The following is an 18,098-nucleotide window of genomic DNA, read 5'->3' on the forward strand; positions in this document are numbered from 1 at the left end:
ATGGAAAAATGTTCCGTGCTCCTGGATTGGAAGAATAAATATTGTGAAAATGTCTATGCTACCTAAAGCAATCTACACATTTAATGCAATTCCTATCAAAGTACCATCCATCGTTTTCAAAGAAATGGAACAAATAATGCTAAAATTTATATGGAACCAGAAAAGACCTCGAATAGCCAAAGGGATATTGAAAAAGAAAGCCAACGTTGGTGGCATCACAATTCCGGACTTCAGGCTCTATACAAAGTTGTTATCATCAAGACAGCATGGTACTGGCACAAAAACAGACACATAGATCTATGGAACAGAATAGAGAGCCCAGAAATAGACCCTCAACTCTATGGTCAACTAATCTTTGACAAAGCAGGAAAGAATGTCCAATGGAAAAAAGACAGCCTCTTCAATAAATGGTGCTGGGAAAATTGGACAGCCACATGCAGAAAAATGAAATTGGACCATTTCCTTACACCACACACAAAAATAGACTCAAAATGGATGAAGGACCTCAATGTGTGAAAGGAATCCATCAAAATCCTTGAGGAGAACACAGGCAGCAACGTCTTCGACCTCAGCCGCAGCAACATCTTCCTAGGAACATCGCCAAAGGCAAGGGAAGCAAGGGCAAAAATGAACTATTGGGATTTCATCAAGATCAAAAGCTTTTGCACAGCAAAGGAAACAGTTAACAAAATCAAAAGACAACTGACAGAATGGGAGAAGATATTTGCCAACGACATATCAGATAAAGGACTAGTGTCCAGAATCTATAAAGAACTTAGCAAACTCAACACCCAAAGAACAAATAATCCAATCAAGAAATGGGCAGAGGACATGAACAGACATTTCTGCAAAGAAGACATCCAGATGGCCAACAGACACATGAAAAAGTGCTCCATATCACTCGGCATCAGGGAAATACACATCAAAACCACAATGAGATGTCACCTCACACCAGTCAGAATGGCTAAAATCAACAAGTCAGGAAATGACAGATGCTGGCGAGGATGCGGAGAAAGGGGAACCCTCCTACACTGTTGGTGGGAATGCAAGCTGGTGCAGCCACTCTGGAAAACAGCATGGAGGTTCCTCAAAATGTTGAAAATAGAACTGCCCTATGACCCAGCAATTGCACTATTGGGTATTTACCCTAAGGATACAAACGTAGTGATCCAAAGGGGCACGTGCACCCGAATGTTTATAGCAGCAATGTCCACAATAGCCAAACTATGGAAAGAACCTAGATGTCCATCAACAGATGAATGGATCAAGAAGATGTGGTATATATACACAATGGAATACTATGCAGCCATCAAAAGAAATGAAATCTTGCCATTTGTGACAACATGGATGGAACTAGAGCGTATCATGCTTAGTGAAATAAGTCAAGCAGAGAAAGACAACTATCATATGATCTCCCTGATATGAGGAAGTGGTGATGCAACATGGGGGCTTAAGTGGGTAGGAGAAGAATCAATGAAACAAGATGGGATTGGGAGGGAGACAAACCATAAGTGACTCTTAATCTCACAAAACAAACTGAGAGTTGCTGGGGGGAGGGGGTTTTGGAGAAGGGGGTGGGATTATGGACATTGGGGAGGGTATATGCTTTGGTGAGTGCTGTGAAGTGTGTAAACCTGGTGATTCACAGACCTGTACACCTGGGGATAAAAATATATGTTTATAAAAAATAAAAAATTTAAAAAAAAAAAAGGATTATTCACCATGACAAAGTGACATTTATTAGCGGGCTTCAAGGTTGGTTCAACATCACAAATCAATCAATGTGATACAATAAATTAATAAAAGAAAGAACAAGAACCACATGAAACTCTCAATAGATGCTGAAAAAGCATTTGACAAAGTACAGCATCCTTTCTTGATCAAAACTCTTCAGAGTGTAGGGATAGAGGGAATATTCCTCAATATCACCAAAGCCGTCAATGAAAAACCCACAGTGGATATCATTCTCAATGGAGAAAAACTGAGAGCTTTTCTTCTAAGATCAGGAATACAGCAGGGATGTCCATTATCACCACTGCTATTCCACATAGTACTAGAAGTTCTAATCTCAGCAATCAGACAACAAAAATAAATTAAGGACATCTGAATCAGCAAAGAAACCAAACTCACTCTTTGAAAATGATATGATAAAAGCTGCTAGAACTTGTACAGGAATTCAGTAAAGTGTCAGGATATAAAATCAATGCACAGAAATCAGTTGCATTTCTATACACCAACAAAAAGACAGAAGAAAGCAAAATTAAGGAGTCAATCCCATTTACAGTTGCACCCAAAACAATAAAATGCCTAGGAATAAACCTAACCAAAGACATAAAGAATCTGTACTCAGAAAACTATAAAGTACTCATGAAAGAAATCAAGGAACACACAAAGAAATGGAAAAGCATTCCATACTCATGGATTGGAAGAACAAATATTGTGAAAATGTCTATGCTACCTAAAGCAATCTACATTTTTAATGCTATCCCTATCAAAATTCCACTTTTTTTTTCAGAGAAATGGAACAAATAACCCTAAAATTTGTATGGAACCAGAAAAGACCTTGAATAGCTAGAGGAATGTTGAAAAAGAAAGCCAAAGTTGGTAGCGTCACAATTCCAGACTTCAAGCTCTATTACAAAGCTGTCATCATCAAGACAGTATGATACTGGCACAAAAACAGACTCATAGATCAATGGAACAGAATAGAGAGCCCAGAAATAGACCCTCAACTCTATGGTCAACTAATCTTTGACAAAGCAGGAAAGAATGTCCAATGGAAAAAAGGCAGCCTCTCAACAAATGGTGTTGGGAAAACCGGACAGCCACATGCAGAAGAATGAAACTGAACCATTGCCTTATACCACACACAAGAACAGACTCAAAATGGATGAAGGACCTCAATGTGAGAAAGGAATCCATCAAAATCCTTGAGGAGAACACCGGCAACAACCTCTTTGACCTCAGCTGCAGCAAATTCTTCCTAGAAACATTACCAAAAGCATGGGGAGGAAGGGCAAAAATGAACTATTGAGACCATCAATATCCAAAGCTTTTGCACAGTAAAGAAAACAGTTAACAAAACCAAAAGACAACTGACAGAATCAGAGAAGATATTCGCAAATGACATATCAAACAAATGGCTAGTATTAAAAATCTATTTAAAAAAACTTATCTGAGGCACCTGGGTGGCTCATGGGTTAAGCCTCTGCTTTCTGCTCAGGTCATGATCTCAGGGTCTTGGGATCGAGCCCTGCTGCTCAGCAGGGAGCCTGCTTCCTCCTCTCTCTCTCTCTCTCTCTCTCTCTCTCTCTCTCTGCCTGCCTCTCTGCCTACTTGTGATCTCTCTCTCTGTCATAAATAAATAAAGTCTTTTTAAAAAAAAATGAACTTATCAAACTCAACACCCAAAGAACAAATAATCCAATCAAGAAATGGGCAGAGGACATGAACAGACATTTCTGCAAAGAAGACATCTAGATGGCCAATAGACACATGAAAAGTGCTCAATATCACTCAGCATCAGAGAAATACAAATCAAAACCACAATGAGATACCACCTCACACCAGTCAGAACGGCTAAAATTAACAAGTCAGGAAATGACAGATGTTAGAGAGGATGGGGAGAAAGGGGAACGCTCCTACACTGTTGGTGGGAATGCAAGCTGGTGCAACCACTCTGGAAAACAGCATGGAGCTTCCTTAAAAAGTTGAATATAGAGCTACCCTATAACCCAGCAATCACACTACGGGGTATTTACCCTAAAGATCCAAATGTAGTGATCTGAAGGGGCACGTGCACCTGAATATAATGGAATACCATGAAACCATCAAAAGAAATGAAATCTCACCATTTGCAACAACGTGGATGGAACTAGATAGAGTGTATTAGGCTGAGCAAAATAAGTCAATCAGAGAAAGACAATTATCATATTATCTCCCTGATATGAGGAATTTGGAGAGGCAACATGGGGGGTTTGGAGGATGGGAAAGGAATAAATGAAACAAGATAGGTTCAGGAGGGAGACAAACCACAAGAGTCTCTTAATCTTACAAAACAAACTGAGGGTTGCTGGGACAAGGAGGGTAGGGAGAGGGTGGTGGGGTTATGGACATTGGGCTTCCACTGTGCAATGATGAGTGCTGTGAAGTGTGTAAACTTGGTGATTTACAGACCTGTACCCCTGGGGCTAATAATATATGTTAATAAAAAAAATTTTAAAGGAAGAAATACATACTTCCCTTGGAAAATACAAAGTTGGCCCCATTAAAGAAAAAATTTAAAACAGACTGATTTCATTAGGGAAAAAAATAGAGAATGCTATCATGAAAATATTCCACAGAAAGACATGAGTTATTAAGAAATCTGTTAATAATATAATGTGCCATATTAATAGGTCAAAAGATAAGATCGCATTCACCAAATCTGATAACGACTCCTATTTAAAAAAAAAAAAACAGGTAAAAAAATAAAAACGGGGGCACCTGGGTGGCTCAGTGGGTTAAGCCTTTGTCTCAGGTCACAGTCTCAGTGTCCTGAGATCGAGCCTCGTATCACCATCAGGATCTCTGCTCAGCAAGGAGCCTGCTTCCCCCTCTCTCTCTGGCTGCCTCTCTGCCTACTTGTAATCTCTTTCTCTGTATGTCAATAAATAAATAAAATCTTTAAAAATTATTTTTAAAAAAGAAAATAAAAGAAAAAGAGACAGATAATTTATAACATGGAAATACACTCTCTCTCACAAACACATATCATTTAGTTCCAAAGTCAGCATCTCTTTTAATGGGGCATCTCCACAAAAATCAGGAAAAAAGAGGTTTCTCATTAGCTCCGCTATTATTCAATATTCTCCTATAACTATTAATGCAATTTTTTAAAGAATAGTCAATGGTCAGGTCTAAGCCTTGGCAGGACCACATGAGTAGACATTGATAAAGACCCAAATGCTTTAGGTTTTTGGGTACTGGTGCCAGAAGCAACAGCAGAAACGTCCCCAGCGAGTTAGTTTTGGTCGCCCAGGTTATGATAAGGATGTCAATGGCTAGGCTAAGGATGCAGAGAGGATGTCTTGGAGCACTTCCCTAGGGCTAAGAGCAGAGCTCTGAGGCTGTAATTCCAGGTCTGCAGTAACAGTCTCCCCTCAGTCTATAGTCAGGGAATAACAATCATTATATTTATAGCATTTTAGGTTGATAGCTGTGGATGCTATCTATGGCTATTCATACACTGTATTAAAATTACCCACATTTTTAAGGCTTCCATTGAAGAAGCTGGAGACCTTCTGACCAAGTGACCAATACACCAAGACAGAGGGTTATGAGAATAGTATCACAGCACACCAGCTCCTTGCAGACCAGAGAAGAAAAGCAGATCCTGTGTGACCTCAAAGTCCCCTTCACCTAAATCCCTGGCAAATGCCCTATTTACAGAAGATTGAGGGAGGAAATCTCCAGGGCATGTTGAAGATGCCTCAGAGCTTTGTCTCCAGGAACCACAGTGGGGACTATGCCTAGAAGCTGTGTCACACTCCCTAGCCAGACTCTCCTAGGAGCAAACTTAACTCTATCCATGTACATTCTGGGTCTCCACTGTCTATCAGTCCTTCTTGGACAGTTGGGAAAAGACTATAGCCAGACCCAGAAGCTCATGGGGATGGGAGATGGGCATCACAGGTGGAGGAAAGTCACACATCAGTGAGGGCAGGTTTTGCCCAAATTTCCTAGAGCTAGCTGAATGGTTTACCAGTTATCTGGCATATCTCAGGGCATCACACAGCACCCCCTGCTGGCCAAAGCACCCACATCCTCCAGGCACTGTTCTAACACTAAGCACATGGGACAATATCTTTACACTATTTTTCCTGGTGTCACCATCCAAGACAGTAGAGTGAGAAGAGGCCTCTGTAAGCCCACCATTGGAACAGTGATGTTCTAACACCCAGTTTTTTATATTCATGGAAAACTATCACTTTTTTTTTTTCGAAGTGTCTATTTCAATTATATCCCTACAGCTCCAGAGTCCCTACCTTGTGGCAAGATCTACAGCCAAGTGATGGCATTTTTCATGTATGAGGGAGAAAAAAGTCTTTATTGATAAATAGGTTACAATGAAATAAATAGACTGTCGAGGAATAAAAACTCTAGCAGAATCTGACTCTTTCCACCCTAGCTCTAGCATTCAGCTTCTGCCTTTCTTCCTGAACAATTTGGACAATGAGGTTTTGGTGGGCATGCTGGGACTTCTCAGGCCCTTAGGAGCCTCTGTCTTCCTGGCCAGGGACTCAGACACCATCTTAAAACCACCACCCCTAGGAGGAGGAGCAGCCTTGGCTTTGGGCCCCTCCTTAATGGCATGGGCAACAACCTCTTTAGGGATGTTGTTCTCCTAATTTTGGCTGGAGAAGAAACACTGTTCTTGCCCTTGGGGACCATGGATTTAAACTCAATTTCCCAGCTTTTGTTTTCCTGTGGGCCTCACCATCTTCACTGCTCCTTCAGCCCAACTTTGCTTGCTCTTTCCAGACATCTACATATGGTATGTGAAAAGACAGTTTAAAGGTGAAACAGGAACACAAATATGGGGAAATTTCCCTGTGTGCATATGGATAGATGGAGAGAAGTTAAGCCCAAAAGTCACAAAAAGCCTCAAAAACTCTTATGTGTAAGTTGGGATCTGTAGGATTAGTCAAGTGATCTTCCTGGAAAAAAGAAAGAAAGACCTCTAGAGTCAAAGGTCAGGGCATGTACAAAGGTTAGAAAAAAAGGAGAAGCTGGTTGTTGGTGACCCTTTTGAAAGACTACTCCCAGTTGCAGAGCCAAACAATCTGAACATATGAATCTAGCACCCCCAAGTGGAATAAAAAAGAAAAATCTGGGGTAAAAATATTTCTAGTTTAAATCTTGTATTCCTTTTTGCCAATTTTTTTATTAAATTTTTTATTTTTTTTACAAACATATAATGTATTTTTAGCCCCAGGGGTACAGGTCTGTGAATCACCAAGTTTACACACTTCACAGCACTCACCATAGCACATACCCTCCCCAATGTCCATAACCCCACCACCCTCTTCCTTTTTGCCAATTTTAAATGCATGTGAATGTATAGATGTTTAAATTACCATAAATATATTCACAATGATGTTTCCTGTATACATTTGCCAAATCCATTCATTTTAACTCATATTATTTTTAATACTCCTGAATAGTATATTCACCTGTCACTTGGAACTCAGCCTTGTTTTTTCATGGGTCCAGTTCAAATGGTGCTCTGTGAGGCCAAAGGAGCTCAGCGCTTGTACCTCACTTTCTCACTGCCCTGAATCACTGTGCAAGTGCTGAGGCTGCTGCCCCATGCTGAGCAGTAATAATCAGCATCATCATTGGGCTGGAGCACCAAGATAGTCAGGGAAGCCATACTGCCTGACCTGGGGAAAGAGAATCAGCTTGAGATCTAATATTATATAATACTATATCATTATATCGTTATAGTATAGTATTTTAAAATGACATATTTGGGGGTCAAAAGAAATAGAATTCTTTATCACAGAACCAAGCTGCTTATTTTAGAACCAAAGGCTTAGGGAAAACTTATTATGACTACCAGGCTTCTGCTGGAAATATTCAGGTTTCTACTCAGTAATTCATAGATTATCACCTAAGACTCCATTGACATCCTTCCTCAGAGGAACACAGCTATGAAGTCATCAATAGTAAGCAGTCTCACCCTCAGACTTGGGGTTCATTCAGCTGGGAGCAGCTAAGAGCAAACTATTCATGATTAGTCCCACAAGACCTTCTGGTAGTTCAAGTCAAATCTTCTCGAGGACCTGATAGTTCTGGGACTTTCCTTGTTTTAACTGGGTTACTAGAGACTGCAATGCACATTTTTTTTTTACATGACTCCAATGTGCCAAGTATTACCATAGGGCTTAATGTTAGGACAACACAGCTCCTTACCATATGACTCTCTATATTTGGGCCTTTCAGAGGAGGTAGAACTTGTTATAGTTCTAAAGGGATAGCAGAAAGGACATTGTAAAAAATAGAAATAGAAAGCACAAAACCTTTGCAGCATTCCAGATCAGGGACATCCAGAAGTTAGCAAGAGTCTTCTGTGCTTGCAACAGGAGAAGATGGTGAGTTGGGGAAAGGCTAAGTAGAAAAAGGAACAAGAGAGACTTGTGATGGGGGTAAGGGGCAGCAGAAAAGTGCTTTATATGCCATCCTTGGGACTTAGAGCTTCATTTACTTGAAAGACATTGAAAGTGACATTCTCAAGTTTCCATATTTGAAACATTAGAAAATATAACTTAAACTAGAGAAACCCAGCAAAAAGAGAGCATGGCTATAAGATAGTGTGCCTGGCATAGAAATCAAGAAGGAATGAGCTTGAAATGTGATTAAGAGTAAAATCTTGTATGGAGAGAGTGGTTGGGTTATGGACATTGGAGAGGGTATGTGCTATGGTGAGTGTGTGAAGTGTGTAAGCCTGACAATTCACAGACCTGTACCCCTAGGGCAAATATACATTATATGTTAATTTTTTAAAAATAAGAGTAAAATCTATCCAGGTGGTGAGCATGTGGATCTAGCAGGTGAGAAAAGAAGTTAAAAAGTTTGAAGTTTAAAAAAAAAAAAAAAAAGTTTGAAGTTAACTAAGGTGGTGGGTTTGGGTGATTGTGTCAATGTTTCTAAACTGGGGATAATTTTTGTCTCCCAGGGGACTTTTGACAATGACTGGAGACATTTTGAGTTGTCGTGCTTGGGGTTAGAGGGATTAGGTTGCTAAAGGCATCTGGGGGGTGGTAGCCAGGAATGCTGTTAACATCTTTAAATGCACAGGGCATCCCCCCCATGACAAAAATTTATCCAGCCCAAAATGTCAGTTGTGCTGAGGGTGGAAAATCATGACTCATATGGGAAAGGTTTGGGAAGGACTAAAATTAAGCAAATCTTTCTCTCCCTGACAAATAAATAAAATCTTTTTTAAAAGGAGTTATCTGCAATCTCATATTCATAGAGCATTATTCACACAGCCAGAATATAAGAAGAGTCTAAGTGTCCAATCTTTAGCTATGAATGGATAAAGAAAATGTGGTTCATGCTCACACATATGCACACTGGAGTATTATTCAGAATTAAAAAAGAAGAAAATTCTGCCATTTGAGATAACATGGATGAATCAAAAGGATGTTCTGCTAAGTGAAATAAGCCAAACACAGAAAGATAAATAGGCCGTTCACAAAAAGATAAATATTGCATGATCTCACACGTGGAATCTAAAAAAAATCAATCTTAGAAGCAAGGAGGCTTGGGGTTGGGGAGGGAAATGGGAAATGATGGCCAGAACTAATGAAGTTTCAGTTCTGTAGTATGAATAAATTCTGGGGTCCAACATTACATCACGGTGACCATAGTTAATAAAACTGAATAATATACTTTAAACTTGCTAAGAGAGTAGATCTTAATTATTTTTTTATTTTGTCTTTTTAATTTAATTTTATTTTTTCAGTGTTCTAAGATTCATTGTTTATGTACCACATTCAGTGCTCCATGCAATACATGCACTCCTTAATTTTTGGAGGACTCTCCACACTCTTTTCCTCCACCAGTCTCACCCATCTCCCCATCCACTCTCTTCCAAAACTCCAGTTTGTTTCTCAGAGTCCACAGTCTCTCATGCTTCATCACCCCTTCCAATTTCCCCCAATTCACTTTTCCTTTCCTTCATAATTTTATTAATTTGGATCCTCTCTCTTTTCTTTTGGATTAGTTTGGTCAATGGTTTATTGATCTTACTGATTCTTTCAAAAAACCAGCTTCTAGTTTCATTGATGTGTTCTACTGTATCTCTAGTTTCTTTCTCATTGATCTCTGCTCTAATCTTGATTACTTCCCTTCTTGTGCATGGGGTTGCCTTAATTCATTGTTGATTTTCCAGTTCCTTAAGGTGCAGAGTGTATTTGGGGTTATTCAATTTTTTTAGTGAGGCTTGGATGGTCTTGTATTTCCCCCTTAGGACAGCCTTTGTCTTTTCCCATAGGTTTTAGACTGATGTATCTTCATTCTCATTGGTTTCCATGACCAGTTTAAGCTCTTCTTTCATTTCCTGGTTAATCCAAACATTCTTTTTTTTAATTTTTTATAAACATATAATGTATTTTTATCCCCAGGGGTACAGGTCTGTGAATCGCCAGGTTTACACACTTCACAGCACTCACCATAGCACATACCTTCCCCAAAGTCCATAATTCTACCACCCTCTCCTAAACCCCCTCCCCCCAGCAACCCTCAGTTTGTTTTGTGAGATTAAAAGTCACTTATGGTTTGTCTCCCTCCTGATCCCATCTTGTTTCATTTATTCTTTTCCTACCTCCCAAACCCCCCACATTGCATCTCCACTTCCTTATATCAGGGAGATCATATGATAGTTGTCTTTCTCTGATTGATTTATTTTGCTAAGTATAATAACCTCTAGTTCCATCCACGTCATTGCAAATGGCAAGATTTCATTTCTTTTGATGGCTGCATAATATATATATATATCTCACATCTGCTTTATCCATTCGTCTGTTGATGGACATCTGATTCTTTCCATAGTTTGGCTATTGTGGACATTGCTGCTATAAACATTCAGGTGCATGTGCCCCTTGGATCACTATGTTTGTTACCTGTATCTTTAAGGTAAATGTGATCCAAACATTCTTGAGCAGGTTGGTCTTTAACTTCCAAGTGTTTGAATTCCTTCCAACCTTTTTCTTGTGGTTGAGTTCCAGTTTTAAAGCACTGTGGTCTGAGAATATGCATAGAATAATCTCAGTCTTCTGGTATCAGTTGAGCCCCGACTTGTGACCCAGTATGTGATCTATTCTGGAGCACTTCCATGTGCCCTCGAGAAGAGTAAGTATTCTGTTGTTCTAGGGTGAAATGTTTTGTATGTATCTATGAGGTCAACTGGTCCAATGTGTCATTCAAAGTTCTTGTTTCCTTGTTGATTTTCTGCTTAGATGATCAGTCTATTGCTGAGAATGGTGTTTCCAGATTCCCTACAATTAATGTATTCATATCAGTATGACTCTTTATTTTGTTTAACAGTTGGCTTATGTAGTTGGCTGCTCCCATATTGGGGGCATAAATATTTACAATTGTTAGAGATCTTCTTGGTGGATAGACCCTTAAGGATGATGTAGTGTCCTTCTGTTTTCTGTCCACAGTCTTTAGCTTAAAATCTAAATTATCTGATATGAGAATCCCTACCCCAGCTTTCTTTTGAGGTCCATTTGTATGAAAGATGGTTTTCCATCCCTGCACTTTCAGTCTGGTTGTATCTTTAGGCTCAAAATGTGTCTCTTGTAGACAGCATATGAATGGGTCCTGTCATTTTATCCAGTCTGAAACCCTGTGCCTTTTTATGGGAGCATTTAGGCCATTCACATTGAGAGTGAATATTGAAAGATAAGTTTTTATTGACATTATGTTGCCTGTGAAGTCCTTGTTTCTCTACACTGTCTCTAACTTTCTGTTCTATGTCACTCTTGGGTTCTTTCTTCTTTTATAGAAACTCCCCCCCCCACCATCCCGCTTAGTATTTCTTGTAGCACCAGCTTGGTGGTCACATAATTTTTAAGACCTTGCCAGTTATGGAAACTCTTTATCTCTCCATCAATTTTGAATGTCGTCCTTTCTGGTTAAAGTATTCTTGCCTGCATGTTCCTCTAATTCAGTGCCCTGATTATGTCTTGCCAGCCCTTTCTGGCTTGCTAGGTTTCTGTGGACAGGTCTGACATTATTCTGATGGTCCTTCCTCTGTACATAAGGAATCTTTTACCCCTAGCTACCCTTAGGACCTCTTGTCTGACATTATAATTCATGAATTTCACAAGTGTCTGGATGTCTTTCTAGACTCATTGATCTTGCGGGGAGGGGGCTGTGTTCAGATTTCCAGATTATGGAAAATTTCATCCAGTATTTTCATCCAGTATATCTTCTAGTCTTCTCTCTTTCTCCACCACCCCAGAGATCCCAAAAATTCTGACATTGGAAATTTTCATGGTGTCATTTATTTCCCTAATTCTGTTTTCATGGCTTCTAAGTTGTTTGTTCCAGACCTCCTCCTGGTCCTGCTTTTCTATCAGTTTGTCTTCTAGATCAATAATCCGATCTTCTGCCTTGGTTACCCTAACTGTTAGAGTATTTAGATTAGATTGGATCCCATTAATAACATTTTTTACTTCTGCCAGATCCACTTTCACTTTTGCCCATAGAGATTCTATGTTGGTCTTCTCCCACCTAGACATTGTCTGGACATTTTTTACTCTGAATTCCTTTTCCGACATATTGTTTGTGTCCATATCCAATAGTTCTGTGACAGAGGCCACAGTCTCTAAACTTTTCCTCTGTTGTGTGTTCCTCCTCATGGTCATTTTGGTGAGAGTTGGTTGAGGGGATGTATAGCTGAATATATCCACCTCGATCCAGTCAAGGTGCCTCTTGGAAAGTTTCAGAGCAATCAGAAGTCACCACCAAAAAGAGAAAAAGGAAAGAAAGAGAAAAAGAAAAAATTGAGCCAATCATGAGTTCCAAAAATAAGATTTATAAGGCATGTAAACCAAAAATGAACAAACAAAAAGACTGACAAAAGTAAAAGATAAGGGGGAAAAAAGGAAAAACCCAGTCAAAATGAACCCCAAGAATAAAATTTATGTAGTACAAAAATAAAAACAAATACACAGAAACACTGACAGAAGAATAAGAGGGGAAGGTGGTTATAAACCATTGATGTGGGTAAGGAAGTTTATTTCAGTACTTCCTGGGAAGTTATTTCAGTACTTACCTTATCTTTGTTAAGGGACTCAACTTTCTAGAGATACAGGTAAATTAAACCTGCCTTATATATAGGGGTAATATTGAATAGGGAAAAGGATTACCTTGACGTTCACATCTATATATTAAAAAAGAAGAAAGAAAAAGAAACCCAGGTATATGTATGAAAACAGTTCAAGTTAAATAGTAAGTATGTAATATGTTGTATTAAATATCTAGTTGTAATGGCGAGTAGGTTAAAAAAATAAAAGAAGAATTGTGAGAGCTAATTTAAAAAAAAAAGTTGTATCTCTGAAATACGCAGGGGCGCCTGGGTGGCTCAGTGGGTTAAGCCACTGCCTTCGGCTCAGGTCATGATCTCAGGGTCCTGGGATCGAGTCCCACATCGGGCTCTCTGCTCAGCAGGAGCCTGCTTCCTCCTCTCTCTCTCTCTGCCTGCCTCTCTGCCTACTCGTGATCTCTCTTTGTCAAATAAATAAATAAAAATCTTTAAAAAAAAATGGGCAGGAGATATGAACAGACACTTCTCCAATGAAGACATACAAACGGCTATCAGACACATGAAAAAATATTCATCATCACTAGCCCTCAGGGAGATTCAAATTAAAACCACATTGAGATACCACCTTACACTAGTTAGAATGGCCAAAATTAACAAGACAGGAAACAACATGTGTTGGAGAGGATGTGGAGAAAGGGGAACCCTCTTACACTGTTGGTGGGAATGCAAGTTGGTGCAGCTTCTTTGGAGAACAGTGTGGAGATTCCTTAAGAAATTAAAAATAGAACTTCCCTATGACCCTGCCATTGCACTACTGGGTATTTACCCCAAAGATACAGATGTAGTGAAAAGAAGGGCCATCTGTACCCCAATGTTTATAGCAGCAATGGCCACAGTCACCAAACTGTGGAAAGAACCAAGATGCCCTTCAATGGACAAATGGATAAGGAAGAGGTGGTCCATGTACACTATGGAGTATTATGCCTCCATCAGAAAGGACAAATACCCAACTTTTGTAGCAACATGGACAGGACTGGAAGAGATTATGCTGAGTGAAATAAGTCAAGCAGAGTCAATTATCATATGGTTTCACTTATTTGTGGAGCATAACAAATAGCATGGAGGACATGGGGAGTTAGAGAGGAGAAGGGAGTTGGGGGAAATTTGAAGGGGAGGTGAACCATGAGAGACTATGGACACTGAAAAACAATCAGGAGTGGGTATTATAGAGGGCACGGATTGCATGGAGCACTGGGTGTGGTGCAAAAATAATGAATACTGTTATGCTGAAAATAAATAATTTTTTTAAAAAAAGAAGTAAGCTGTCTGCATCCAGTCCTTGGCCTCAGAGAGAAGCCTCAGTCTGCTCCCCCCAAATGATCCAGAACACACAGACTCACCCTCCACAATCTCCGCTAAACACTGCAATTCCCACAGGAGTGCACATTTCCAGCCACCACTTCAGTGGTCGCCCAAGGCCTCTGCTTGTCTATGCACTCCAGTGCCACTAAAAATGCAAGCAATATTGGTCTGGGGGAGCCCGATCCCGGTGGCTTTTGGGACTGCTGCCTGGGGTCCATGTCCATGACCCAGCAGCAGTGTAGGTCACAGAAAGCTGTGGGTTCAGAGACCACTGGCTGGCACCCACACCAGGCTTTCTCAGGGGAAGGCGGGGGTGCACCCAGCCCAAGCAGTGGTGCAAGCAGGGGAAAGCTGCAGCCTGGGCTTTGGAGCCCCTGCCAGATTCTCTCAGGCATAGGTGATTGCCAGCTATGACCATCCTGAGACCATGGGTTTGACCACCCAATTCCACTAGTTGCCCCTTAAGACCTTTTGCTCTTTTTGAGTGCTTTTAACCAGACTCTAAGTTAATGCTGGTCACCAAGCACAGGGCAATTTCATACTGGGTTACTACTTTCCAGTGAGTCACTTCTGATGCTTCCTCCCCCTTCTGTTTATCCCCTAATATCAGTCCAAGCATTCCCACTCCATTTTACCTCTTCACAGATGATCTGGCCCTGTAGAGATCCAGAAGTGTATAATCTTACATCTCAGGCTGATTTCATGGGTGTTCAGAGTGTTCTTGCAGATATTTAGCTCACTTCAGGGGACCATTTGAAATGGGGTCTCCTACTTCTCTGCCATCTTGCCCCTCTTTCCAGATGAAACCCTTGTTTTCAAAATGTCACTTGGCTATCTTCTGAATGGAGGTCTGCATAAGGGATGGGTCCTGGATGCTGCCACTAGCCCTCCAGAACCTTGCATGCAATGCTTTAGCCTCCAGACCAGCCCATTCTGAGGTAAAAAAGAGCCTTACCACATTGCCTTTAATGTGAATTTATTTAGACACAAGCACTGGGAACATGGTCTGTACATATGGAATGGGCTGGTTTTGACAGCAGATCCTGTCTGAAGTGGCCTTCTTCCTTCATGGTTTTCCCCTACCTGTTCTATGATTGAACCCCAGATGTGTTCTTACTAGCCAAGCTAATATGTCTGCCTAAAAACCCCACACAACTGTAGGGTCAAATCCAGCTTGAGTGATGGTGTTGGGCAAATTCACAAATAAATCAGATTTCTGGAAAAAAAAAATCTCAAATCCAATAACTAAATTTTACACCGTAAGGAATATTAAAGACTAGATCAGAGATAAACAAAATAACAAATAGGGAGGAAAAAACCCCAGAAAATCAACTGAAAGGGCACCTGGGTGGCTCAGTTGCTTAAAAATCCAACTCTTGATTTCTGCTCAGGTCATGATCTCAGGGTTGTGAGACTGAGCCCAGCTACAGACTCCATGCTGAACATGGAGCTAGTTTAAGATTCTCTCTCTCCCTCTGCCCCTCCCCTCTACCTACATATGCACTCTTTCTCTCTCTCTCTAAGAAAAAAAAGAATAAAAACGAAAGTACAAATCAAAATCACAATGAGATAGTTCACACCTACAAGTGTGGTTATAATTTTTAAAAAATGAAAATAACACATGTTGGTGAGTACATGGAGAAATTGGAAATCTTGTGCATTGCTGGTAGTAAAGTGAAATGATGCAGTTACTGTTGAAAACAATGTGGTGATTCCTTAAAATGTTAAATATAAATTTATCATAAGAACTAGCAATTCTGTTTCTGGGTGGGTACTCAAAAAATTAGATGCAGGCACTCAAAGAGATACTTGTCTGCCATGTTCATAGCTGTGTTATTCATAAAAGCTAAAAGATACAAATAACCCAAAGGTTCATGAGCAGATAAATGGATAAACAAAATGTGATATATCCATGCAATGGAATATTACTCACTTTGAAAAAGAATGCAATGAATGAATGCTACGACATGAATGAATGTCGAAAATGTCACACTAAGTGAAAAAAAATTGGACCCATAGGGACAAATATTATATGATTCCACTTATTTGAGGTACCTAGAACAGGCTAATTCAGAGGGACAGAAAGTAGAATAGAGGTTACCAAACACTGGGAAGAGGAAGGAACACAGAATTATCATTTATTAGGTAGAGAACTTCTGTTAGGGATGATGACAAACTTCTGAAAATGGATCATGGTAATAGTTGCACAATATTGAAAATATTCTTAATGCCACTGAATTATAGACTTAAAGTATGACAATGGGGGTGCCTGGTAGCTCAGTCAGTGAAGCATGTGATCTTGATCTTGGGGTCATAAATTCAAGCACCATATTGGGTGTAGAGCTTACTTTAAAAAGTGCCAACTATGGCAAATTTGATGTTATATAAACTTTATCACATTATTTTACCAAAAAATGTGGAGGGAAGAAAAAAGTTAAGGCTTTACTTTTTTTTTTTTTCCAGCATAACAGTATTCATTATTTTTGCACCACACCCCGTGCTCCATGCAATCCGTGCCCTCTATAATACCCACCACCTGGTACCCCAACCTCCCACCCCCCATCCCTTCAAAACCCTCAGATTGTTTTTCAGAGTCCATAGTCTCTCATGGTTCACCTCCCCTTCCAATTTCCCCCAACTCCCTTCTCCACTCTAAGTCCCCATGTCCTCCATGCTATTTGTTATGCTCCACAAATAAGTGAAACCATATGATAATTGACTCTCTCTGCTTGACTTATTTTTTACTTTTAACTTTAATCAGCTGGTGGGGTCCTGGGTCCCCAGATAAACAAAATGTATTATACACATGCAATGATATAGTATTCTTCAGCTTTAAAAAAAAATTTTTTTAATTTTTTAAAAAAATTTTTACATTATTTTAAAATTTCTTTCCAGTGTTCCAGAATTCATTGTTTATGCACCACACCCAGTGCTCCATGTAATACGTACCCTCCCTAATACCCACCACCAGGCTCACCCAACCTCCCACATTCCCCCCATCCAAAACCCTCAGTTTGTTTCTCAGAATCCACAATCTCTCATGGTTCATCTCTTCCTCTAATTTCCCCCAACTCACTTCTCCTCTCTAACTCCCCAAGTCCTCTGTGTTATTCCTTGTGCTTCACAAATAAGTGAAACCATATGATAAATGACTTTCTCTGCTTGACTTATTTCTCTTCCAGTCCTGTCCATGTTGATACAAAAGTTGGGCATTCATCCTTTCTGATGGAGGCATAATACTCAATAATATATATGGACCACATCTTCTTTATCCACTCGTCCGTTGAAGGGCATCTTGGTTCTTTCCAGTTTGATGGCTGTGGCCATTGCTGCTATGAACAATGGGGTACAGATGGCCCTTCTTTTCAGCTTTGAAAAGGGATGCATTAGAAGTACAAATCAAAGAATCATTATTACATGCTTTTAGGTTGATTCACTCATTGTCAAAACCTCTGGTTCAGTCCCACAATAGCCCTGCTTGTAGAGCAATTTCCCTTTCCTGCATTGGCTACCACGGTCCTAATGTGTCATATAAAACCCACTTAGATTACTTGTTCCAGAGAAATATGAGACTCTGGAACCCATGAAATGCACAATCAGCCTCACCTTCAAGAGATATATTCCTCTGTGAAGAATATTATCTGTCCCATGAAGGACCCTCACCCCTGTCCCTCTTGGCTCTTTTCTTGCCCCTTCACTCTGTCCTTCTTCCTTCTTTGTCCCCATGATCTCTCTTTAATCTTCATAAAACCTGGTCAATCTTAAAAACCCATCTTTCCACTTAGTGAACCCCCCACTCTTTACCTGCCATTCTTATCCTGTTTATTATCTTTCACTGCTCATTCCCACAATCCACTTAATTCAACACTGACTGCTGGAGAACCAGGGTCTCAGAGCTTCAAAGAAAATGTTT

This window comes from Mustela erminea, chromosome 13 (genome assembly GCF_009829155.1).
Source record: "Mustela erminea isolate mMusErm1 chromosome 13, mMusErm1.Pri, whole genome shotgun sequence".
NCBI classification, from domain to species: Eukaryota; Metazoa; Chordata; class Mammalia; order Carnivora; family Mustelidae; genus Mustela; species Mustela erminea.